Raw genomic sequence first — 27,427 nt, forward strand, 5'->3', positions numbered from 1 at the left:
CTGTTGCTTGTATAATCATAGGATTTGTTACTATAGCCCTCGTCGGATGTTTACTCTCTTGGCTACAAACTGCCCTACCCCTAATAACTCCATTAATTACACTTATTAAATATGCTAACCAACTTAAAATTAACCAATACCCTGATTAACTTAAAAAATTCAAAATTTTTACATGGAAAATCTGCTTAACGTAGAATAAACCGTTTTAAGCATTTCAAAGTATACATTTGTGTGGCTTTTAGCACAATGATTATGTCGTGTGGCTATCACCACTATCTAATTCCAAAACATTTTCAACACCCCCAAACAAACCCATACTCATTCACACTCTATTTTCTGCTAACCCAAGCCCATGGAAACAACTCATCTGTTTTCTCCCCCTATGGATTTCCCTATTCTGGACATTTCATTCAAATGGCATCATGTTATCTGCTGCCTTTGTGGATGGCTTCAGTGAGCACACATGTTTCAAGGTTCACCCATGGCCGAGCATGTAGCAGTACTTAATTCCTTTTTATGGCTTATAATATCCTATATTATGAATAGGCCACATTTGGTTTATGCAGTGATAACTGGATAGAAATTTAGGTTTGTTCCACTTTTGGACCATTGTGAAGAATGTTGCTTTGAATGTCTATGGGCAAGTTTGCTCTTTTGGACATATCTACCACGGGCCTCTCCAGGTCAATTGTAATTACAGGTTTAAGATTTTAGAAAATGCCAAGTTGTTTTCTGCAGTGGCTGCATCATTTTACATTCCCACCAGTAATGTATGTGGGTTTCCCTTTCTCCACATCTTTACCAACACTTGTTATTTTCCATTATGTTGAATATAGCCTTCATTTTGAGCATGAAATATTATCACATTGTGCTTTGAATTTGCATTTTCCTAATAATTAATGATACTGAGCATCTATCTTGTGCTTATTGGCCATGTATATATTTCCTAGAGACATGTCTATTCCAGTTGGTTACCCCGTTTCATTGACTTGTCTTTTATAATTGAGTTCTAAGAGATCTTTATATATTCTCAAAATAAGAGCCTTCTCACTTATATAAGTTGCAAATAGTAGGAGACTTCAAAGACCCACTTTTAACAATGGATAGAATATCCAGACAGAAAATCAGGAAATAGCAGACATGAAAACATTAAATACTAAATGGACCTGTCAGACACACACAGAACATTTTACTGGACAGCAACAAAATGCACACTCTTCTCATGGGCACACAGACAATTTTCCAGAACAGATCACGTGTTAGGTCACAAAACAAGTCTTAACAAGATTAAGAAGACTGAAATAATACCAAGTAACTTTTCTAAACACAATGGCATGAAACCAGAAGTCAATAACAGAAGGAAAACTGGAACATTCATAACATGTGAAAGTTCAACAAAAACTCTTAAACTTAAAAGTAGATCAAGGGGCCGACAGGTGCTGTAGCGGTTAAGTGCATGTGCTTCGCTGCTGGTGGCCCGGGTTCGGATCCTGGGCACACATCGATGCATGCTTGTCAGGCCATGCTGTAGTGGCATCCCACATAAAGTGGAGGAAGATGGGCAAGGATGATAGCTCTGGGCTGGTCTTCCTCAACAAAAAGAGGAGGATTGGCATGGATGTTAGCTCAGGGTTGATCTTCCTCACACAAAAAAAAGGTAGATCAAAGAAGAAATCAAAAGTGAAATTAGAAAATAGCTCAAAACATACAAAAAGAAACAATAGGGGCCGGCCCGGTGGCGCAAGTGGTTAAGTGCGTGTGCTCCACTGCGGCGGCCCGTGGTTCGCCGGCTCAGATCCTGGGTGTGCACCGATGCACCGCTTGGCAAGCTATGCTGTGGTGGCGTCCCATATAAAGTGGAGGAAGATGGGCACGGATGTTAGCCCAGGGCCAGTCTTCTTCAACAAAAAAAATAAAATAAAAGAGGATTGGCAGATGTGAGCACAGGGCCAATCTTCCTCAGCAAAAAAAAAAAGAAAAAGAAAGAAACAATAAACACACCAAAACTTCTAGGATGCAGAGAAAGTAGTAGTAAGAGGACAGTTTATAGTGATAAACTTGTACATTATAAGAGAAGAAAGATGTCAAAGAAACAACCTGACTTACAACACACAGCATTAAAAAAAGAAAAAATGAAACCCAAAGTTAGCAGAAGGACGGAAGTCACCAAGAGGCGAGTGGAAAAAAATTGAAAGACAGTATGGAAGATCAATAAAAGTAAAAGCAGAGTTTTGGAAAAAATAAAATTGAGAAACCCTTAGATAAAATATCTAGGAAAACACAGATAGATGACTCAAACTAAATCAGAAATGAAAAAGGAGGCATTGCAACTGATGCTTCAGAAAGAAAAAGATCAGAAGAGACTATTCTGAACTAGTGTACACTCATAAATTGGGTAACCTAGACAAAATAGATAAATTCCTAGAAACAACCTATGAAAGCTGAATCATGAAGAAATAGAAATCTTGAACAGATCAGTAACAAATAAGCAGACTCAATCAGTAATCAAATACCTCCCAACGAGAAGGGACTTCTCCACTCTGCCTGACCTTAGCCAGCCTGCCCCAATGCCAGGCCCTGTGGACCTAGCTGGCTCCCTGTAAGTTTCTGCAAATCCAGGCCCCTGGCTCACCCTGGAGCATGCCAGCTCTGTTGGCCTCAAGCAGCATCCTTGACACCAGGCTCCCACCAGGCTCCTGGGAACCCAGGGCCCCATCTCAGCCTAGGGGCTGCCATCTTAAACAGCCCAAGGTGGCTCTTGTGACCACAAGTGGTGTCCTTGGCACCAGGCTCCTGGTGGGCTCTGGTGAATCCAGACCCTGGCTCACCCAAGTTCCTGCCTACTCCAGGCAGCCACAGGCAACACTCAGCCACAGACAGCTTTTGTACCAGGGCACCCAGTAGGCTCCCACACCCCCAAGACCCCAAGTCACTCCAGCACTTGTTGGTTCCAGCAACCCCAGGTAGATTCCATGGCACCAGCCTCCCCAAGAGCTGCTGGGGAACTCAGGCCCATGGCTCACCACACCACCTGCCAGTTCCAGGAGCCATAGACAGCTCTCATGGAACCAGGCCCCTGGCAGGCTCCCACAAAACCAGGCCCCCAGTTTACCCAGGTGCTTGCTGACTCAGGCGGCCCCAGGCAGCTCCCATGGCACCAGGCACCAGCAGGTTCCCATGAACCCAGGCTTCCATCTTGACCCAGTGCCTGCTGGCTTCTGCAGCCTCAGGCAGCTCCTGTGGCCCCAGGCTCCCAGCAGGCTCCCAAGAATCCAGACATCTGGCCTACCACAGCACAAGCTGTCTCTCGTGGTGCCAGGCTCCTGGCAGGCTCCCGTGAACCAAGCCTCTCAGCTCATCCCAGCACTGGCGAAGTCTCATGGCCCTGGATGACTCCTGGGGCTGCAGGCTCTCAATGAGGACCTGCCAAACCAGGCTCCAGTGGGGCTACTCATGAACTCAGGGTCCCAGCTGTGCCCAGGGCCAGACACAATACCATAGACCCAAGCTTTCCACTCACCCCAGTACCAGGCTGCCCAAGGACTCCAGCAGCAAGCCTGCCCCTGGACACTACCAGATGGCCTACACAGGACCCCTAGATGGGATGACTGTGAAGGCTTTGGTTTGCTAAAGCCAGTCTGTAAAGGGTGGAAGAGGTGCCTACTTCCTCAAATTTGCAGACACCAATGGAGGCCACAAGGATCATGAATAATCAAAAACCCATCACACCCCCAAAGAAAAAGAATACAACTCCAATGACTGACCAAGCAATGGAGATATAGGAACTATGTGGCAAAGACTTCAGAACAACCCTCTTTGAGAAATTCATAAAACTCTAAGGAAACATAGACAGACTACTAAATGAAATAAGGAAACAGTGCATGAACAAATGAGAAGTTCACTATAGAAACAGAAATCATTAAGGAAAAACAAACAGAAATCCTAGAGTTGAAGAACACAATGTCTGAACTGAAGAATTCAATAGAGAGCTTCTAAATCAGATTCAACTATAACAAGAAATAATTAGTGAACTAGGAGATGTGTCATTTGTAATCCTCCAGTCAAAGAAGCAAAAAGAAAAATGGGAATGGATAGGAATGGGGAAAGGCAGTGTGAATTATGGGATACCATGAAAAGAAATAGATAAGCATTATTAAAGTACCAGAGGAGAAGACAGGGATAAAGGAAAAGAGTGTTTACTTAAAAAAAATAGCAGCTGACACCTTCCCAAATCTGGAGAGAGATTTACACATCCAAGGTCCTGAAGCCAATCTGTCAACCTAAAATTTCAAACTAAAACTTTCTTCTCCAAGACACATTATAACAAAACTATCTGAACTCAAAAAAAGGATCAAACAACATGATCAAGTTCAACATGATGCAAATCAATGAATGTGATACACCACATTAATAGAATGAAAGATAAAAATCACAAAATAATCTCAATCGATGCAGAAAAAGCAGTTTGACAAAATTCAACAGCCCTTCATGATAAAAATTCTAAATAAAGGGTTACAGAAAGAACATACCTGAACATAATAAAAGGTTTACATGAAAAAACCCACAGCTAACATCGTATTGAACAGTGAAAGGTTGAAAGCTTTCTTGCGAAGACAAAGAACAAGACAAGGGTGCCCAGTCTCAACACCACTCTTCAACATACTGCTGTAAGTCTCACCCAGAGACATTTGGCAACGAAAAGAAATAAAATACATCTAAATTGGAAATGAAGAATCAAAGTGGTCTCTGTTTGCATATGATATGATTTTATATAGAGAAATACGTAAGGACTCCCCCCCAAACTTTTACGACTAATAAACGAATTCACTCAAGCTGCAGGAGACAAAATCAACATGTAGAAATCTGTTGCCTATCTGTACACTCACAATGAACTATCTAAAAAAGATATAAAGAAAAAAATTCTATTTACAATAGCATCAAAAACAGTAAAATACTCATAAATAAATTTAACCAAGAAGGTGAAAGATCTAGACACTGACAACTATAAGACATTGATGAAAGAAATCAAAGACACAGAGAAATGAAAAGATATCTTATGTTCATGGATCAGAAGAATTAATATTGTTAAAATGTCCATGCTACCCAATGCCATCTCAAGATTCAATGCAATTCCTATTAAAATTCCCATGACATTTTTCACAGAAATAGGACAAACAATCCTAATATTCATATGGATCCACAAAAGACCTCCAATAACCAAAACAACCCTGAGAAAGAAAAAGCTGAAGGCATCACATTCCTGATTTCAAATTTTATTACAAATCTATAGTAATAAAAACGGTAATGATACAGGTGTAAAAAGAGACACATAGACCAATAGAACAGAATCAAAGGCCCAGAAATAAAACCACACACATACACTTTGCTAAAAGTTGATGAGTCAGCTAAGAAGACTCCATGGGGAACAGATAGTTTCTACAATAAATGGTGTTGGGAAAACTGGATAACCACATGCAGAAAACTGAAATTGGACCCCTATTTTACAACACTCTAAAAGTAATCCCTCGGGCCGGCCCCCTGGCTTAGCGGTTGAGTGCGCGGTCTCCGCTGCTGGCGGCCCGGGTTCGGATCCCGGGCGAGCACCAAAGCACTGCTTCTCCAGCCATGCTGAGGCCACGTCCCACGTACAGCAACTAGAAGGATGTGCAACTATGACACACAACTATCTACTGGGGCTTTGGGGGAAAATAAAAAAAAATAAAAAAATAAAAAAAAAAGAAGTATATTTAAAAGTAATCCCAAATTGAATTAAAGACTTAAATGCAAGACACCAAATATAAAACAACTAGAAGAAAATATAGAGAAAACAGGCCCAAGAAACTCATCTTGACAATGATTTTTTTGGATATAACATCAAAAGTGCAAACAACAAATGTAAAACTTAACAAGTGGGATGACATCAATCTAAAAATCTTCTGCACAGCAAATAAAATAATTGGCAAATTAAGGGGTTAATATCCACAGTATATAAGAAACTCTTACAACTCAACAGCAAAGAAAACAACAAAACAATATGAAAATGGTCAAAGGACCTGAATAGATACTTTTCCAAAGAAGACATAAAAATGGTTAACAGGTACATGAGAAGATGCTCGTAATCACTCATCATCAGGAAATAAAATCAAAACTACAATGAGATATCACCTCACATCTGCTAGAATGGTTATTTTCAAAGAGACAACAGACAACAAGTGTTGGTGAGGCTGTGTAGAAAAGAGAACCCTGTGCACTGTTGGTATGAATGTAAATTCCTACAGTCACTATGGAAAAAATTTGGAATTTTCTCAAAAAAATAAAAATAGAAATACTATATAAATGAGCAATTCCCCTTCTGGTTGTATATCCAAAGGAAATGAAGTCACTATTCTGAAGAGATATCTGCACCCCTATGTTCATTTCAGCATTAATCACAAACTGAGGACGTGGACACAATCCATGTGTCCATCAATGGATAAATAGATAAAGAAAATGTCAGACATATGTATATATACATGAAATATATAATGGAATATTATTTAGCCATGCAAGAGAATGAAATCCTGCATTTTGTAACAACACAGATGGAACTTGAGGCATTACGCTAAGTGATATAAGTCAGACAGACAAAGACAAATACTATATATTCTCACCCATATGTGAAATCTAAAAAAGCCCAACTCAAAGGAATAGAGGCTAGAATGGTGTTTGCCAGGACCTTGGGTGTGGGGGAAACGGGGAGAGGTAAGTCAAAGTGCACAAATTTCTAGCTGTCAAATGAATAAGTTTCGGGGATCTAATGTACAACATGGTGACCATAATTAACAATCATATATTATAGACTTGAAAGTTGTTAAGAGAGTAGATCTTAAAAGTGATCGCTAGAAAAAACAAGTTAATTATGTGAGGGAATGGAGGTGCTAACTCACTGTATTGTGGTAATTCTTTCACAAATCATCATCTTGAACACCTAAAACTTACATGTGTTATATGTCACTAATATTTCAAGAAATATAAAAAAAAATCTCTCAACAAATTAAAACCCAGGACCATATGACTGCAGTGGTGAATTCTACCATACATATAAAGAAGTTTTAAAAACAAGCCTTCTTACACTCTGTCAAATATTGAAAAAGAGAGAATACTTCCAAACTCATTTTACGACGCCAGAATTACCCTGATACCAACACTAGACAAGGACACTAAAAGAAAATAAAATTACAGACCATTACCCCTGATGAACATAGATACAAAAATCCTCAACAAAATACTAACAAATTGAATTCAACAGCGTATTAAAAGAATTATACACTACCACCAAGTGAAATTTATTCCTGATATACAAGGGTAGATTAACACACAAAAATCGATCAATGTAATATGCAACATCAAGAAAATGAAGGGGAAAAAACATGACCATCGCGATTGATGGACAAAAACCAGTTGACAAAATTTAACACCCTTTCATGATAAAACACTCGAGAAACAAGGAATAGGAGAAAAAACACACAGCAAACACAAAACTCAGTGATGGAAGACTGAAAGCTTTTCCTGAAAGCTCTAAGATCAGGAACAAGGCAAGGATGCCCACTTTCACCACTTCTATTCAACACAGTACTGAAAGTTCAAGCCAGAACCATGAGGCAATAAAAATAAATAAATAAAAGGCATCCAAATTGGAAAGAAAGAAGTAAAACGGTCTCTGTTTGACGATGATATCATCTCATATGTAGAAAATCGGAAAGACTCCACAAAAAGCCGTTTGATCTAACAGAGAATTCAGGAAAGTATCAGGATACAAAGTCAATACACAAAAATCAGTTGCATTTCTATACATGAACCAGGAGCTCTCTGAAAAGGAAATTACAAAAACAATTCATTTATATCAGAAAGAATAACATGCTTAGGAATTAACTTAACCAAGGAGGTGAAAGGCTTGCACCATAAAAACTATGAAACATCTCAGAAAGAAATTAAAGAAGACATACATAAATGGACAGATATCCCATATTCATGGATTGGAAGGTTTAGTATTGTTAAAGTGTCAATATTACCCAAAGCAGTCTACAGATTCAATGTAATTCCTATCCAAATCCTAATGATGTTTTTTGCAGAAATAGAAAAACCCGTCCTAAAATTCACATGGAATCTCAAGGGACTCAGAATAACCTAAACAATCCTGAAAAAGAAGAACAAAACTGGAGGACTCACACTTCCTGATTTCAAAACTTACTACAAAGCCACAGTAATCAACAGTATGGTATTGGCATAAAGGCAGACATAGAGACCAATGGCATAGAATAGCTAGCCCAGAAACAAACCCTCACATATATGGTCAAGTGATTTTTGACAAGGGTGCCAAGATAGTGCAATGGAGAAAGGTTTCTTGTCAACAAATAGTACTGGGAAAACTGGATATCTGCATGCAAAAGAATGAACTTGGACCCTCATCCAACACCATATACAAAAATTAACTCAAGGATATAAATGTAAGACCTAAAATAAGAAAACTCTTAGAAGAAAACAGGACAAAATCTTTATGACACCGGACTTGCCAATGATTTCTTGGATATGACACCAAAGGCACAGGTAACGAAAGAAAAACAACGGACAAATTGGACTCCACGAAAATTTTATAAGTTGGTACATCAAGAGGCACTGTGCATAGAGTGAAAAGGCAACCCACAGAGTGGGAGAAAATATTTGCAAATCATATTTCTGACAAGAGACTGGTATCCGCAATATACAGAGATGTCTTAAAACTGAACAACTAAAAAACAAGCCAATTCAAATATGGGCAAAGGACTTGAAGAGACAGTTCTCCAAAGACTTATGAATGGCATATAAGCACATGAAAAGACGCTCAACACCACTAATCATTAGGGAAATGCAAATCAAAACCACAATGAGACACCACCTCACACCCACTAAGATGAGTGCTACAGGAAAGACAGAAAACAACATGTGTTGGACAGGATGCGATGAAATGGGAATCCATGTACACTGTTCATAGGAATGTAAAATGGTGCAGCTGCTATGGAAAACAGTATGAATGTTCCACGAAAAATTGAATATAGAATTATCACATGATCCAGCAATTCCACTTCTGGATATACACCCAAAAGATCTGAAAGCAGAGCCTTGAAGAGATATTTGTACACCCATGTTCATAGCAGTATTATTCACAATAGCTAAAATGTGGAAACAACCCCAGTGTCCACTGACACATGAATGGATACACAAAATGTAGTACATCCATACAATGGAATATTAGTCAGCATTACAAAGGAAGCAAATTCTGCAATATGATACATGTGTATTAACCTTGGGGACATTATGCTAACAGAAATAAGCCAGTCACAAAAAGATAAATACTGTGTGACTCCACTAACACGAAGAACTGAGAGTAGTCAAAATCATAGAGATGGGAAGTGGAATGGTGGGTGCCAAGGGCTGGGGGGAGGGGAGAAGGGAGAGTTATTGTTTAATAGGTATAGAGTTTCAGATTTACAAGAGTTATGGGGATGAATGGTGGTGATGACTGTACAACAGCGTAAATGTATTTAATGCCACTGAAGTGTACACTTAAAAATGGTTAAGATGGCACACTTTTTGTTATGTATATTTTAACTCAATATACAAAAAGGAAAAAAAAAAAAGAAATTAGCTATCAAGCCACAAAAAGACATAGTGGACTTTTAAATACATATTGCTAAGTGAAAGAACCCAACTGGAGAAGGTTATATACTCTGTTCCATAGTTTTCATATATTCCAATTACACGACATTCTAGACAAGGCAAAACTATAGAAACAGTATAAAGATCAGTGTTGCCAGGAGTTGGAAGGCAAGGGATGAAGAGGCAGAGCACAGAGATTTTAGGGCAATCCAACTCTTCTGTAGGATACTGTCATGGTGGATACATGAGATTATGCATTTGTCAAAATCCAAGTACGTGACAGTGAGACAGTGAACCTTAATGTAAACCACAGACTTGGTTACGAACACTGTATCAGCATCAGCTCCTCACTTGTAAGGAATGAACCGCACTAACACAGGTGGTCATGCAAGATGTTAACAGTAGGGGAAACTGTGGGGGAGGAGGGAGAAATGCTCTGGACTCTCTGCTGAATTTCTCTGTCCATCTAAAACTTTCCTAAAAAACAATCTATTAATTAAAAATTAATCAATGGAAGGTAGGGAGTGGGTAGAAATATGGAGGAAACAAGAATATCACAATATTGATAAACGTTGAAGCTGGGTAACAGGGACATGGGGGGCTATCACACTTTTCTGTTTAATTTGTGTATGTTCAAGGTTTTCCACAATAAAACATTTTTAAAGCTCCAGATTAAATCTAGATTATATGTACAAAGAATCAAAGAATGTGAAGAAAACAGATATTTTTGAAGCAAGTACTCAAGGGGCACACTGAGGGAATGTGCAATCACACTGGATAGAGAGTGAACCTCCAGGTTCCACCAGGAAAGTTCTCAGTTCAGTGAGAAAGGCAGGCGACAGCACAGTCAGGGAAGTGACAGATAATGAACACGGAAAAATGTTCGCCCTCACTAATCACAGAAACGCCAACGATGGCCCCTGACAGAACTGCCAGAGGATTTACAACTATGTGACACTCACAGTTAGAGCGGCCTCAGGGACAGTGTACCATGTCCTGTGAGAATGCCAATCATCACCGGCTTTCTGGAGGGCAAACCTCTGGAACCCTGTAACTTGCAGGCCACTGGCCAGGCTGTTCTGTTGTACAGAATCTGTCCAAATACAAATGTATTGGGTAAAGATGATGGACTGAATAAACACATGTAGAGCCCCCTTGACATAAAGTTCCTAAAAAATGACCCAAAGATTCCTTGATTGATGAACAAAATCATAATAGCCCTGAGAACCATCAAGAGAGCCGACCTTTTGAGGAAGACATCAAAGAGAGACAGCAGCTGGTGACCGGGGACCCCAGTGGGGAGCTCCTGGTGGGCCGTGGAAACCTAGCCAGGGCGCCCTCTCCCTCTCCTCCTCGTCCCCCTGCCGCTCACCTAACACCTCCTGCATCGCCCCTCCACTCTCAGCCACTGCCCACATCACACTCCAGGAACACAGGAACAGAGGCACAGGGCGCCCTTTCCACCAGCACATCTGTCCTCTTGCTCTCTGCACCTCCCCAGGCGGTGAAGCCCAGCCCTGCACCTCCTCAGGGCCCAGCATGCTCCTCCCTGACCCTCAGGCTCCTCCTGTCCATCCGGTCCTACCTGCAGCAACTGTTAGCTCATCTCCACCTTACAAACAAAACTCTCCCTTGGACGTATGCTCCTTTTTGGCTACTGTCCACTTTCCTGACTCCCCTTCATGGTCAAATCTCTTAAGTAAAGTGTCTCATCCTTACTGCCCTCCCATGTTCCCCCTTCACCCACTCTAGACCCAGCTTCATTCCCACCCTCTCAAGGAGACTGAGGTCACCAGTGATCCCCTGTGGCCAAGTCCAGCCATCTTCTCTCCATTCTGATCAGAGCTGTATCCGACCCAGCAGAGCACCCCTCCTTTCTGCAGTACCCTTTGCCCCTCGTGTCTCCTGCGACTCCATGCTCCACCGTTTCAGTCTCCTTTCCTGGACCCTCTTCAGCTGCACCTCTGTAAACACTGCCCGTTCCTAGGCTGGGCCCTGGTCCCTTCTACAGCTACAGTGTCTCCAGGAAACCTCATTCAATTCCATGGTTTTAAACATCTCTGACCTCATTCTGACTCTACAGACACACTGATGCAACTTTAAGAGGTTAGGTGCTGGCTCCCCAGTGTTAGCACCTAAGAAGTATCTCAGACCCGATTCCTCTCAAAATTTTACTGTCATATGAGTTCCAAAATAGAATCAAATATTTCCAAAAAGGAGGAAAAATTTGGCAACAATAAATAGTAGTGAACAAAGTAACCAATAAAAAGTCTACTTGCATATTACCATCGTTGCTTGATGGGGAAAATAAGAAAATAGAACTAAGTAAGATCAGACAGTCTCGAGCCGGGGAGTGAAAGGTGATGAGTTGGGAGTGTAGAACACAGGAACTGATCAACTCTAAGCATTTACAGTAAGAGAGGCAGAAATGGTTGTTCCTAAAAGCTGAAAGACACCCACTAGAAGAATAGAAAAATCATGAGAAAGCCTAAAAAATTAAAAATTAAATTAAATTGTAGACTCAAATTCCAATTTATCGATAATCACAATTGTAAATGGATCAAATTGCTCTAGAAAAACATGAAGGCTCTCGAGTTGAGTTAAAATATAGTTATAAAATAAAGGGATATAATATGGTTGAAAATAAGGAGATAAAGAAATAAGACTTTAAATGGGACAAAAAGGAGTTCTCTGTGTTGATAACTGTCAGGAACACTTATACACCTAATAATATGGTCTTGAAACATAAAAACTGGACAAACAAGAAGACACAGGCACCTCCAGAATCACAGGGAAACCTACCTTACCTCTCTTAGAAATCCACAGGTCAAGTGATACAGTAAGTTAGGAAACAGATCTGATGATGAACACAAAAAAGCTAGATCTAGACTCAGCCCAAGGGACAACAACATAAGCAACTAGTGGAGAGGAAACATTCTTCTCAAACCACAATGAAACAGTCACCACAATGGACTGTGTGCTAAGCCACAGTGAAATCTCTAAAGAGTCCAAAAAGCAGAAATCTATAAGTGACCATATTACCAGACCTTAAAGCAATAAAAGTAAAAAATAATCACAAAATATTGGCTCCCCTCCCCCAACCTATCCACTTGAAAATCTATCCAAACCCTTCTAAATCTCTCAGGTTAAAGAGGGAATCCAGACAGACAGGACAACTTCTTTAGAAAGGAACAGCAATGAGAGGACAATGAGACAAATCTATGGCGTGGGGACAAAGGGACAGAAGAAGGGACACAGCCTCCACTGCAGGTATCAGGGAATATCAACTGTACACGAAGAAGCTGAGCACTTCCCTCCAGGAGCCAGAACAACACCACAATAAAACCAACAACAGCAGAATGAAGTGAGGATTCACAAGACAGGAACAACAACGTAGACATGAGCAATGGAGTCAAGGGCTGGCTGTCTGGAAAGACCTGTAACAGTGAGAAACCTTGCGCAGTCTGACCAAGAGGAACAGACAAAGGCACCAAACTGTACCATCAGGTACAAGAAACTACAGAAACAGCTTTAACGTGATAGGAGAACATAGCGGATAACACTGACCAGGACATCAGTGGTCCGCAACTGGAGCTGTCCTTCCCCCAGGATGCATCTGGAAACACGCAGGATGGGTTTTGTTTCTTGCTTTGTGTTGTCCTAATGGTTGTTGCCCTGGGGGTCCAGGAGGTCCTGAACAGCCTGTCACATAGAGCCGTTTCCCACCTGAAGTGTTACTGACATCTGGGAAGACAAGCACTGATCCAGATTAAATGAACAATGTGGTAGGGAAATGTTCTCCATGGATGTATAACAGGCAAAAGATGGTACCCTCAATACATAAGGAATATCGAGAAACCAATGTTTACAAGGACTAAACTGTAAAAGAGCAGGAAAATCAGAAATGTAGCCAATAAACACACCAACAATACATCCAAACTATTCGTACAGGTGGAGAAATATGTATGTAAAGCACAGGAAATAGTCTAGGAGATTACACAACAAATTTTACTACCAACAAGGAATAAAAGTTGGGAGGTAGGTGAGAAATAGGAGTTTTTACCACTTGTTAGCTTGTATATTTCTGGAGTGTTTTAATTTTTATAAAAGAGAATGTATTCTACTCAAAAAGATGTTTCGAATTTTAAAGAAATTATTAAAATGTTCAAAATGACTTCAGTTCAAGGATATTCATTAAAACATGAAGGGAAAGAACCCCCCCATGACTTTAAGAGTCTCCTGTAACTTTTCTAATAGTTACTATGTCGATTTTATTTCACATTTAGATCCTATCTCATTGGAATTTACATTTGTGTGAGGGATGCAACAGAAGCTGATTTTCTCCTGTTCGAGTGGAAAACCAACTGTCCAGGGACCATTCATTGTGTAGGTCTGGCTTTCCCAGCTGACCTGCAATGCCTCCTTCCCCACCTGCTAAACCCTGACAACTACCGCTGCCTCTCGAGCGCCCTAGAGCGAGCAGGGTGAGCTCTGCAGCCTGGGCTCCCTGTCTGCGAGGGGCGGCTACCAGCAGAGCCTTCTCCCAAGACAGCATCAGGCATGCTGCACACAGAAGTGCTCAGGGGCCGTCTTCTGCTGAGCAGGAAATCCCTCATGGTGAGCAGGCAGTGGGAGAGCCCCGAGCACGGGGACTGACCTCGGCGGGGGGCAGCAGGCTGCTAAGGCGGGGAGCCCCCTCCCTTCAGCTCGTCCAGTTCCTCCTGCAGCGTGTGCACCTGGCTGTCGGCGGCTGCCCCTCTTCAGCTCGCCATTCTTCCCCACCTGCTCCCGCAAGCGGCACCCGTGCTCCTGTTCCCCTGGGAGCAGAAGCAGTAGGAGTGCAGCAGTCGAGGAGATCTTGGGCCCCCAGTGCTGACAGGATGATGCAGCTGAGGGATGTAGCGCTGGTGTCCCTGTGCTCGCCCTGCGCAGCTTCTGCGGCTGGCTTCAGGGTGACATCTGTTGGAGGGTGGAGGGGCTCTGGGAGGGTTTCTGAGGCAGCATTGTGAATGATGAACTTGGGGGTTCTGGGCCAAGCTCTCATCAGGCCCCAGGCTGGTCCTGCTGCAACTGGGCTCCACATCTCTCTTCAGCCTCTTTTGGTCAACAGCCTCTCAAGGGACAGATGACCTCTCTTGAGTGTGCTCTGAGAAGAAACTGTAACAAGGAAGCCAGCCAATAAATCCGCACGCCCCGATCCTGAGAGATAAAGTCACCCACGGAAATGCCCCTCTTACCCAGCAGGCCCTGGCTGGGAAGAGGGGGTCTCATCGCCAGCATCTACAGCAGATGTGTTTGCATCTCCTTGGCTGCCTGATGCTGTGGAGGCCACACTGTCTTCTGGAGTTCCTTCCAGAGACTGCGCCCAATCCTGACTGGCAGCTTCCTGGGCGGCACTGGGTACGGGTTCACCCTGCAGAGTGGGTTACTTCAACTTGCGGGACCAAGGCTGGGCCCTCAGCTTTTCCCTCATGGACCACAATGAACCTGCAGCTCCTTTCCCATCTGCTTCACTCGCATGTTCCTCAGCCCCCCGGTGGCCTTCCTAGTGTCCTTTCTCCTGGGGCGGCCGTGGCCTTAAGGCCCCCCTTCTCAGTCAGGTGGAAGGTGGAGGGCGTGTCTGTGGCTTGAGCACATAGTACTGATCCTCCAGCCTTTCCTAGAGCTTTTTATGGTGAAATGTTCACTACAGACAAAAGAATGCTTAGTGGGTTCCAGTTATCCCTGTGAACAGCTTTTAACCACTGGACCAGATGTTTTGAGCCCATTATGTGGAGCCTGCCAGGATAAATGAAAAAGTAATTAAAAAGAAAGAATTAAATGTTTCCCCCTAAAATAATCAACTATAAAAGCAAAACAAGTGTTTTTGGGAACACCCACACCTGTAACCACTTTGCCCATTTAAACCTTTAGTAAACATATAAGGAACACCTAATTGCAACTTGTTACTGGAATAGTAACATGAAAGACCCACTGTCTACCTTAAGGAGGTGGCCGTCTGTAGGGCAGAGAAGGAAGAAAGGTGAGGACCTCCTCCCAGGCTGTGGTAAGTGCCCTGTAGGGACACAGACGTTCTGTCAGATAACACAGGATGGCATCAAGACAACAGGAAAGGCTTCAAGAAGCCTCAGAAATATTTCTTAGAAGCTCATGGCTGCCCAATCCTCTTGCTGTCCTTAGGATGCAAGGCTTTGGGTGCTAAAACGGGGAGGGTTGGTCCCCCTATTTGAAAGCCAGGCCAGGTGTCGGCCAGCAGAGCCTCCCAGGCACTCAGCAGGGCGCCTGGCCCCAGCTCTGCTCAAGCAGCTGAGGATGCGAGACCACCGCCAAGGGGAGGTCAGCCCCAAGAGCTGTGGATCTGTATTCCTCCTGTCCTCCCACTACCAGGAGGAAAGCTGCTTCCTGTACAAATCAACCAACCCCTGCAAGGTACTGACCAAGACACTTCATAATCTCTTCTCCTCATTAAGGTAAAATCTCTATTTAGACCAAACTGTGCATGTGGGGGGTTAGGGGGTCTGTCCCGAGGGCTTTCTGTTCCACTTGAGGTCACCTAACACCCCTGAGGCCACTGTGGACCAGACCAGGTGGATACTAGCTCCTCAGGGAGTTCCAAGCAACATGACTTTCTAACCTTTCTCAATGCTTTGTGACTAGTTACCAAAGGACCCTCACCTCCTTTGCCTCCAGACCACGTTAGACCATGACACATGCCAAGAGCAACCTTCTCTGCAGGGCTTTGCCTCATTCTCAAAAACAGTAACAAAACTTTTGGGACACAGGCTCTGAAGGAAACCGTCAAGAAAGCATGGTGGCTGACCTCTGAAACAAGCTCATGTTACTAGTTCTTTGGATAGATTGTAACAACTTCCGAATTAGAACAAACCACTGTAAACCTTCAATAAGACTACAGACAAGTGGCATTCAGGTCTTTCAAAATTCAATAACAACCTGCAACATGAAACAAAATGATCTGCCAGGAGTTTTTCAAAGTAGAATGTCTTCAGTGCACTGTTCTAGGACCTCCAGTGTGGAGTCCGCAGGAAAGGACTCATCGAACTAGCTGAATTCCAGAATCCCTCATGAAGGGAGCCAGGCCAGGGGGAAGGCAAACCCCTCACCCTGCTGTGGGAGCCAAAGGAAGATGTGTGGAGAGGAGCCCCTTCACCGATTCCCCAAGTAAGCCTCCCAGTGATGAGTGGGCCGTGCCCTCCTCCACCCAGGATGATGTCAGATGCAGAGTCCAAGTCCACATGGTCAGCCTCCCCATGAGGAGTGGACCTCACCCTGCTCCACCCAGGATGCTGTCAGATGCAGAGTCCCAAGTGTAAGTCTCCCCTTGAGGAGTGGGCTGAACCCTGCTCCTCCCAGGATGCTGTCCAAGTCCAAGTCCACAGGGTCAGCCTCCCCATGAGGAGTGGGCCTTGACCTGCTCTGCCCAGGATGCTGTCAGACACCTCTCCAGCACTCACCTCCACCTGCAGAGCCTCCTTTCCCTGCACTGCCAGGAACCTTCTAGCAACAGAGCATCTGGGAGGTGTATCCATCCAGCAGGTACAAGCTGCATTTGCTCAGCCACATTCCTCATTGCAGAGATCAAGGCAGGCTCCCTGCCATCAAAAGAGCAGAAAAGTCACAGCAAATCCAAGAAGATAGTGACCTAAGGAAGAGCGTTTCCACACTACCCTGTTACTTGACATTGTTGGCACTAGCCCAAATCAGTGGAGAGCAGGGTGGCTGCAGGGTAGGGGTGAGAGGGTGGTGGAGGCCATAAGGTGGGCACTGGTGGCTGTGGGGTGGCCATGGTGGCCCAAGGTGCCCCAAGCAGAGACGGTGGTGCAGACCAAGGCTACACAGCACCCAGTGCTGACTCACCTTCTGGACAGGCCCCGACCACAAAGTGCTGCCCACCTCGGGCTGGACCTCATGGGGAGCTGACCAGGCAGTGGCGACCAGTTACCTGTGGAAGGAGAAGGTGGTTTCTCGTTGCCTGGCCAATGGGAGCAGTTCGTGGCCGCCCAACGATCACCATCCAAGGCCTCAGGCTGTTGCACTGCCAGGCTCCGTCCCCCTCCTCACCACCCCTGAGCGGGACCACCACGAAGGTAGAGCTCTGGGTAACACTCTATGGGATGTGGAACTGGTCCCCGTGGCCTACAGGACAGGAAGATGGCAGCACGTGCCCACCCGTCCTCCGTAAAGCTAGATGGCCGCGCCTGTGGGCCTGGCAAAATGCCTGCTGCCGCACACATCCTGGGGTCACGCTGCCTAAACACTTCTGTTCTGCTGCCCAATGGGTCACTGCTGCAGTGCTCGGAGTGAACGACCCAGACCGTGGGGGAGCCGAAAGTGTGGCCCAGCCCTCCGTGAGGGGACCCTCCATACGCAAAGATGGCGACCGATGCACTTTGGCCAGCACTTCCGGCCCCGCCTGCTTTGCTCAGCCAGATTGGACTTGGCGGCTGCCCGTGCCATCGTGCTCAGTCACCCGGGCAGCCAGAAGAGGGACACGGGTGAGGGCATGCCCACCCAAGGTGGCGTGGGAGGCTGCGCTAACCTGAGTCCTTGGCCGCGGGGACTCGCAGCTGCGGTTTGGGGTGAGACCGTGGGGCGGAGCGGGGCCCTCAGGTGGAGTGGTTGGGGCAGCACACATGGTGAGACCGGCACATCTGACAGCCCAGTCCCTACAGGTCTGGACGCTTTTCCTGTCTGGCTGCTGGAGCAGGAGGGTCAGCGGGGAGTCAGAGAGTGAAGGCAGGGCGCCAGTGGGGCTGGGGCACTGGCCTGGCAGGCCCACAGCAGCTGGGGTGGGAGGGGCAGCGGGGCATAAGGGAGGGGAGGGAGGGGTGCTGGCGGGGCCTCATTGTCGGTTCTTGGGAGGTTTTTCCTTCCCCTCCAGAAGTTAAGAATTGGAAGTTCTGTAACTCCTGTGAAGTTAGGTTGTAGGCTGGAGGGGAGGAACCTACTCCAATGCTCACAACACACGCATGTATTTCTATTATTTCAGTGACTAATAGATCATTCAAGCTTCTTTTTCTGGGATGAAAAAGAGAAACTGAATCCATCTCGTCGGGCCTTAACTTCTTGGGGTCCTAATACAATGTGTTGGGGACAGGGGTGGGGTATTGGTGCTTTGGTCAATGCTAGTGTTGGGGAAGAGGGAGAATCCTCCTCCACCCTTTCCCTTAAGGTTCTTACGGCTGCCCAAATAATTAAAAGACAGGTTAGCAGCATAAAATAATACCAAGTTTCATAACATGTATACATGGGAGAAACTTGGAAATGAGCAGCTCGTCATTCTGTCTAAGCTGCTTGCTTAAGTATTGTATTGTAGCTAAAGGCGTGGAAGTTGTTAGAGTGGTAGTGGTTTGGGATTTCAGAGGGGAAGAAGATAATTCACATGGAGATATAAATGCAAATGTTTGTCTGACAACTCTTTTCAAGGCAAGCTATAGAGACTGTGGCCAGGGAGAGACAGACATTTTGATAAAATGGGCTTGTTGGTGCCTTTCCTAGTGTAACATCTATTTTGTATTATATTACAGCCATCATATGATAGTGGCTCTTTCCCGAAACAGGTCTTCTATGTTAAATTCTTTAGGCAGTTTGGGAGGGGAAACTCAAATGTTCTTCCTGAGTGTTCTGAGTCTTTACTGTCTTCAGCTCAAAATAATCCACATACCACAGAGGTGCATCTTGGGGTCGCCTGCCCTGAGCACCATCACTACCATGCTTTTGCTCCAGAGGAGACAGTTCATTAATTTCTGCTGGCAGGATATTTTGGAATTTTGTAAGTTGCCTTGAAAGCATTTGTACATGGGCTCTCTTTTTCTTGCCACAGCAATGTTAGTTCCCTCATTCCTTGTAAGGAGTGATTTGCTTTCAAGTATCCCTGCATCTGTTAAGGAAGACTTTCATTTGGTTTAATTCCACCTGTCTTTGAGGATGGCATTGTTTTTGCCTCCTTTTTCTTTTCCTGGCAGCTGCAACATAAGTTTACTGAAATCTCAGATTGGGAACTGTATGGTAGACGTGTAGGCAATATTTCAATGGTTTGTGTCATCTGGCCACTTATATATGTTAAGTGGCTGGAGGAAACAGTAGCCCTGACTCCCAAAGGAGCATGTTCAGCAGATGTATTTCTGGTGAAGTTTGTTTAAAAAAGAAAAAGAATCAGACAGTGTTGTACTGTTTGCTGGGGGCACATGGGGGGGAAGGAACAGAATTATTTACTTGTCCACCTGTTCTCAGGTTATTACTGCTTGCATACCTACGACTATTCCCAGGAGAGACTTGGTTAAGGTAGAAAACAGTTTAATGTCAGTCATATTAGCTTACATGTGAAAGTCATCATGTTCAAGTTAGGAGTAGGCATGTGATGAGTGTTAATGGGACACTGAAGGCTGCTTCAAAGTAGAAAAGGTGTTGGCACTTGAAGGTCTCTATTGATGCTGATAAGAACATGTATGGTATTTGCAGGATGTGGTGAGGAGCTTTCTTTCTAACATGATGCTGTAAGTCCTTTTAGGGCTGATTAATGGACCAGCCTCCCCTGGCCCCTGGGGTTCTTACAGATTCGGCCTTCCTTGCCCAAGGGTTAGGCTGTTCCTGGTTGTTTTTATAGTCATCCATTCATTAAGCTGCATTTCTTATCAAGTGCAAGGTGTGTGTCATGCATTGTTCTAGACCCTGGGGCCAGAGAACACAAAAAGGATGCCCTCGGTGACATTCTGGATGTGACACCAATAGTGTGGCTCATGTGGGAGAGTGATGTGTGCCAGGCTGGATGGGGGTGGAGTTGTAGCCAGGAGGGCCAGGAAAGGTCTTACCACAGAGGTAGGTTTTGAACAAGGCCCAAAAGCAGTGCGGGAGGAAGGGCAAGTGGCCTGCTCTGGGAGCAGCAAGGAGGACAGTGTGGCCAGGGCACAGCTGGTGAGGGCAGCAGGAGCTGAAGGCAGAATGGTGACTTGGGCCCAATCATGGGGCCTTGTTGTTCATAGTGAGGACTCGGGCATTTATTTATTCTGAATGAGATGTTGACCCTTTGGATGTTTTGAGAGGAGGAGTAACATGGCCAGGCATATGTTTAGCAGACTCCATCTGGCTGCTCTGCTGAGAATATACCACAGAGGGGCCGGGGCAGAGGGCAGGAGACCAGTTAGGAGGCTGTTGCAAGAAGCCAGGCAAGAGGACTTGGAGGCTTAGGTCAGGGTGGGGAGAGGAGGTTGAATTCTGGGTGTGTTTGGATGTCGAGACAGTAGGACTGTGTACAGATGGGAAGAGGTGAGGGGTGGGGCTGGGGAGGGAGGACTTGAAGTCAGTGCTGAGTTTATGGCCTGAGTCAAGAAATAAGAGACTCAGCTGGGGAGACTTGCGGAGGTCCTGCTTGTTGGGGAGATGTTGGGGGTTTGGTTTTGGCTGAGTTGACTGTGAGATTTATATTTTGTCTGTGGCTCTTTTCCACAAGAAGAGAGCAGAGAATGGCCACCTGGAATCTGTCGTATAAAGTCCCTGTGCCCCTCCCAGGCTCTCTTCTGGCACAGACATCCTACGGGAAGGCCTTGGAGTGGAGGTTCCTCTGTGCAAACTTTCTTGGGTATTCTGGCCTGTCAGCTCTGTCCCTCCCTGGGTTTGTCACCTTGAAAAGATTTACTCACTTAGTTGAGCCTCAGGTTTTCAAAAGTTAAAGTTTATGTAATCAGTGGGCTTGAAAAGCAGTATAAAATATTTCCAAAGAGGCCAGAAATAGGTAAATTTCAGAAAAAATAAAAGATTCTACTATTACATTGAATGTGTTCAAAATTCTTGTTTCCCTTTCTGCCTCCCCTGATTGTGTGTAGTCATATTGTTAGTTCTGTTCTTTTCTTTGGGATGCAGTGTTTTCAAATGAATTCCAGGGCTGACACTTGAACAGCAAGTGTTAACTATGATTAATTGTTTATAAAACAGGGTCTTGCCATGGAAATAACAATTAACATTATATTCTGAAAGTAATAAATACATGTGGCTTTTCTCGTTGAACTAGAAAAATGCATTACAAAGTTTCCCCTCCTTTGCACGTAAACTGTAGGTTCGTGTGAATTTGCTGGATTCTTCAAACACTGGGTTGTGCCATTTACAAGATCACTGTGGTCCAAAGCAATGTGACTGGGAGCAGAGGCCTGGGGCCAGGGTCTCTAAGCTAAGCCCCCCTTGAGCCTGCACAAGGAAGTACTTGAGGGCCCACATGTTCTTCCTGGGTGTCCTCCCTGCTCATACCCACTGCAGAAGGAGCCTTTCTGCTGAGAGAAGCTACAGAGCCCTGGAAAGCTGGGAAGGCACCTGCACAGGGGGTGGGGGTTGCTGGCATTCCTGAGGTTGTCCCTGTGCTCCCCTTGGGCCTGTGTCCACACGTAGGGTGGAGTTTTGCACCCACAGTGTAGGTGCCCGCACAGTGTAATGTGTGCACATTAAAAAAGTCTGTGAATGTCAGGAGATCTGTGTCTGGATTAGGGTTTATGAATTTAGGGTTCATTTGAGTCACAACCTTAAACTGCATCCTGTAGAGAGTCTCCTCACTTGTGAGAGTGGAAGCTGAGACAAGGAGCCCTTCTCTTCCTCCCCAGGCAGAGGAGGGTGTGTGAGATCCCAGAGTCCATTCCCGTGGCTGCTCAGGTGTCCCCACCCTTCTGCACCAGGGACTGACCCACTCTGGGGTTTCTGTCTCCACCAGGAGACTTTAGAATGTGTTTAACTTTCTGCATGTGGCTTTCCTTCTGTCCTGTTGCAAGCAGGCTGCTTATCTGTGCTGATCCCAGTATTTGTGTTTCTTTCCTTTGGATTCCTGTATCGCTTGAACACTGCAGCCCTGTGCTTCTGGCTTCCCTTGGCGCTTTGTAATTTTATTTCCTGTATGAGAAATAACATTTTGAGTTTCTTGGGCTTAAAAATGTGAATTGGTGGAGAGATACAATGTCAGTAAGCGAAGAAAATTGTGGAACTAAATAGAATTTTTGTTCTTTTTAGGCAAGAGAATTTCAAGATGTGAAATGAATGTGTTGAAGTTTTCAGGTGCAGTTTGCATTTTTACATTAGTGTTTGCGTGTGTGTGTCCCTAGAGAACATAGAGATTTAAAAAGCTAAAGCAATGAAATTTCTATTTTAAGTGATGTGAAGAAAATTAATCAAACTAATCCTACTATGTTTAAGGAGCTAAACCCAAACCCCTATTGCATTATAATATGCCACTGTTTCCAGAAAATCCTGCCTGTGTGAGACACAGTGGAAGGAAAAACTAGGATGCAGCTTGTCCTTTTAGTTAGAGAGAGATATGCAAATTTCATTTGTTATGGTTTGCTCTTTTGTAACATTTAGTGTGCTAAAGGAATTAAATCTTAGATTGGTTTCCTATGTACAAAAGTTAAAATTACAGAAAACTATTAAATGGGAAAACATGGTATGTGTAAATTTCTCTGTTTATATTAGATAAATCTGTAAGATAGAAAAGTCTAACCTCAGAAGAGTCACTGCCAACATTTCTGGGTCCCCTCCAGCGCTGTTACTCCAGCCACCTCCAGTGCACAGTTCTGATCGTTCTTGAGCTTCTGTTAGTGTTTCTTTATATAAAAACAAGCCATTGCGAATGCATGCTTTTCTTTGCATGTTTGTCCTTGTAATGAGCAGTCAGACTCCGCACTTTTTGATGTGTGCTGACAGCTTACGCCTCTCCTCTCCCTCTTCCCCTCGTGTCCACACCTGGACAAGCTGAAGAGCAAGTCCAGAGTCTCCCTTCTCTGGCATTGGCTTCGGATCCAACCACACAAGCCCCTGTCTGTGTGCAGAACTCTCGCCCTGGTCTCACCCCTGGCAAAGATTTCATGCTTTGACCAACCTTTAGTCAGGATCCTGAAACTTCTCCTAGGTTTGTCTGTGCACTTCCTTGTAAAATCCAGTTTTAGTAAGAACCTTGCTAAGTCAGTTTAAGCAGAACCCACACCCGTAGATCTGATCACCCTCGAGATCTGCTTGGGCTCTTCCACGTCCCCCATCATCCCTCAGGTGGTGTCTGATAACTCTGGCCTGGCTTCGGTAAGAATCCTGTTAGGTCAGGTTAGCCAGAAACCCCAACACTTGTTTTTTCTCTTAGTAATTTTCCATCTCCTGACCCCCACCATGCTGCCTGGCCGTGATTGTTCACTTACCCATGCTTCATTCAAAGTCGAGCCCAATCTCATTTCTTCCCTGCTGTGAATCCCATCACAGTGGTCTCTACATATTGCAGTGGTTCTGAATAAAATATGCCTTACCATTTTTGACAAGTGTCATTGAATATTTTTTCTTTAAAACCTCCAACCAAGATAAAAACCCAGGCCTGGCTTCTTTCCTTGCTCCCTCAAGCCATTTCAGAGCTGCTTGTGATTTTGGCCCTGCTCTCCTCAGAGACGTCTATTATGTGAGTCATAAGACTTTTGCTAACTTCTGTGTGTGTGTGGAGGGGGGCACACACCAGCATCAGTCTCTCCATGGGAACCACAACACTTGCCAGTGAGCAGTCATATTTTGAAAGGAATCTCTTTCTCTGGGCGGTAGGTCTCAACAGTGAGTTCAAAATATTCAGTGAACGATGTACTAAACAGATGTGCTGTCATCTAGGCTTTGTTGTTCAATCTGAGCATTGACTCTAAGTTAAAGTCACCGGATGCATTACCCCTAACAAGAGAGCGAGCCTGTACAAATGTCCGGGGGGTGTGGATTGGAGGGGGAGGGGAGAGAACAGGATCAGTTACAGGAACCAGAGGTCAGAGTGTGAGACAGGAGTTGGAGAAGGGGCCAGAGCAGTCGGTAACAGCACTGCAGCCAGGTCAAGGCCCTGTGCACCATGTCTGGAAGTCCGGACCTTCTCCTAATTGCAGTCAGTGGGGGAGCCCCACTTCTGGTTGGATCCCAGGGGGACAAGAAGGCAGTGTCTTACCACGTCTGTCTGTCCACAGCTCCCAGACCCTGGCCAGGGAGTGTGAAGCGCTGATGCAGGAGTACCTGCACCTGCTGCAGATCGTGGAGACAAGAGAGTGGCCAAGCAGCTACAGCAGCAAATCGAGGGTGGGGAGATCAATATCGAGCGGCTGAAGGCAGAGGTGACTGCTGGCTAGGGGTGCAGAGGAGGGTGGCCAGGGTGCCCAGGGCACAGGCCCAACACCTCACACTCCAGGCTTCTGCAGGATCGGGGGGGCAAATGACCGGCAGGGGGGACCAACTTCCAGCCACAGCTAAGCCAGTCTCCAAACTTAAATTTAGTGATGCTGGCAGAGTTGGAAGGGCCTTAGTCAGATCTGAGTTCAGATCCTACCTCTACCACTTGACAGTTGCAACTTGGAGTGACCCCCATCCTCTATGTGTCCATTCCTTCATCTATAAAACAGCCTTTTTATACTTGCCTGACAAGGGTGTGAGGATTGAGTGAGGTTATTGATGGGCAAGTTTTTAGTTACTCTGCTGATGACCACATTGTCTAAGCATTCCCACATTATCAGCTGAAGAGTCCGGGGACACAGAGTCCCTGGTAGGTCATCATAGTGTGGGCTCCTGGCTCAGTTCCAAGCAGTCATTCTCTCTGCCTGTCATAAGAGCTCCTACAGGGGCTCACCTGCTCCAGGCTCATCGGTCTGGAGGCCATGCTGTTGTTAGGTTAAGCCTTCTAGAACTTCACTACTCAAAATGTGGTCCATGAAGCAAGAGCATGTTAGAAATGCAGAATCTCAGGCCCTGCCCAGACCTCCGGAATCAGAATCTGCACTTTCACAACATCCCAGTTGATTGCCATTTACATTAAAGCTTGGGAGGCGCTGGCTCTCTGTCCCTTAGACGCCCCTCACCAGCTGTCTACCCCAGCACCGAATGATCTGATTGGCTCTCCCCCCTCATCTCACCATGCTCACCAGATGCTCAGAGTCATTTGGCCACGTCACACGAGGACCGTGGACTCTGAGCTGAGGACGGGAAAATGGAAACATAGATTCTAACCAGGGTGGTCTGCATGATTTGTAGGGCCTGAGGCAAGGGAAAAATGCAAGGCCTTGGGTGGAGTCGGGGAAGTCGACCTCCCCTTCTCACAGCCCACCAACCCACCCATGGCAGACAGGCGACCCCCCAATTTCAACCTCCAACCTCCTCTAACCTCTGTGCCATGATACACTTGGTACCTAGATGAGGGGTGGGCAAGATGCCCATGCTGAGTCACCCACCTAGTGCCAAGGCATTTTCTCCTTGCCCTGCCCTGAGACACCATCGGGAGTGCACTGCACCCACTCTTACTGCATCTACACCGAGGCTCCTGAAGAGGGTTGAGGGTGACTCACGGAGGGATGTGAGTTTTCCTTGCTGACTAGACCCATTTGCTCCCAGACAGAGGGTAGAGGAGGTCATGGGTTCTGGGGTGCCAACCATGTGTGGAGCGAGCAGCTGAGAGAACATCCCAGGGAGGCAGCAGGAGGCAGGAACACATGTGGTCTGAGGCTCCAAGCCCCTGGGGTGTGCTCCATTGTTCCGTCAGATGTTACTCGTGAAAACAAATTAAAAGAGAAATGGTTAAGAACTTCAAGGTTGCAACTGCGGAACTTGAAGCCCCAAACATGGGGCCTTCTGAGCATAGGACCCCATCACACACCCTTGAAGCCAGCTCTGCCTGGAATGTTCAGAGATCTGAAGTTGCCAATTCCACCTTATGGTGCCGCTGCCAAGCTCTGAACTGATGGTCACATCAGTTCAGAACTTGAGGTTGAACAAAAGTTTCAGATTCCACATACCTCCTCTACCCTGCACCAGGCACTGTCAGACATTCTTCCTTAGTCAGTTCCCATAGCTATAATCATAGGATTGAACGAGGAAGGAGGCTAAGAGAACTCAAATCACCTGCCCAAGCTCACACAGCTGGCAGATGGCAGAGCCAGAACTAGAACCCACGTCTCCATGTCTACTTGCTAGTCTTCCCACTCTACTCGTAGCCTCTTCCCATGTCGCCGCTGGGATGGGGGCTTGTCCCGAGTCTAAACCATATGGTTCATTCTGAGATCTATCCTAGCCCTACACATATCCCTCAAACCAAGCTGAGTCCTTGCTAGGGACCAGGGAATAGGTCTAGGGACCAGCACCATGTTAGTGGCTTCATGATCAAGGGTGTTGGGTGTCATTCATTCACTCACTCACTCGTTCACTAACTGCCTAAGATCAGCTGACCACTGCCTCATCCTCTTCCCCAGGCTCCTCTTCACTCATCACTTGGGGCTCCAGCCAGTGCTCCCTGGTCATGAGCTGTGCACATCTTGGCCTTTGCACATGCTGGGGCTTCTGTTTGGAGTGCCTCTGCCACCCCCACACTTCCCTGCCTGGTGGGATCCTACCAAGCTCGAATGCCTCCTCCTGGGGACTCTCATCCCAGAATGTTCTTCTTGCCCCCTGCTCCCACGGCTTTCCCACCCTCAGCATGCCATGTCAGAGCCAGGTCCTTAGGTGTCTGTCCCCAACCCCACCTGGTGAGACCTCCTTGAAAGCAGGGGTGTCCTTTATCACTCTGTTCCTTCTGACTCACACATAGTAGGTACTCTGTAAGGGCTTGATGAATGAATGGGCATCAGGCTCTGTGGTAGGCAGTAAAGAGATGGAAGTTTCTACCCTTAAGGTCTGATTGGGGTAGAGTGTGATTGGTGCCATAATAGAGCTTGTGGTGTGAACCCAGCTAGAAAATGAGTCATTTTATGGCCAAAGAGAGTGTGGGTTC

At 45.4% G+C, this 27,427-nt stretch overlaps 1 pseudogene across 1 annotated transcript in view; it reads right to left on the reverse strand.

Annotated features, from left to right (window-relative positions):
• LOC101402079 (peroxynitrite isomerase THAP4-like) overlaps positions 1-27,427 on the reverse strand; it is an 83,711-nt pseudogene that overhangs the window by 19,709 nt on the left and 36,575 nt on the right. Inside the window, exons 3-4 of the transcript XR_015551356.1 lie at positions 14,913-15,453; positions 14,333-14,832 (exon numbers count right to left, since the gene is read on the reverse strand). The product of XR_015551356.1 is annotated as a peroxynitrite isomerase THAP4-like (transcript). The remainder of the gene's footprint in view (positions 1-14,332; positions 14,833-14,912; positions 15,454-27,427) is intronic.

The sequence above is a fragment of the Ceratotherium simum genome, unplaced genomic scaffold (assembly GCF_057802395.1).
Source record: "Ceratotherium simum simum isolate JZ-2026a unplaced genomic scaffold, ASM5780239v1 HiC_scaffold_44, whole genome shotgun sequence".
Taxonomy (NCBI): domain Eukaryota; kingdom Metazoa; phylum Chordata; class Mammalia; order Perissodactyla; family Rhinocerotidae; genus Ceratotherium; species Ceratotherium simum.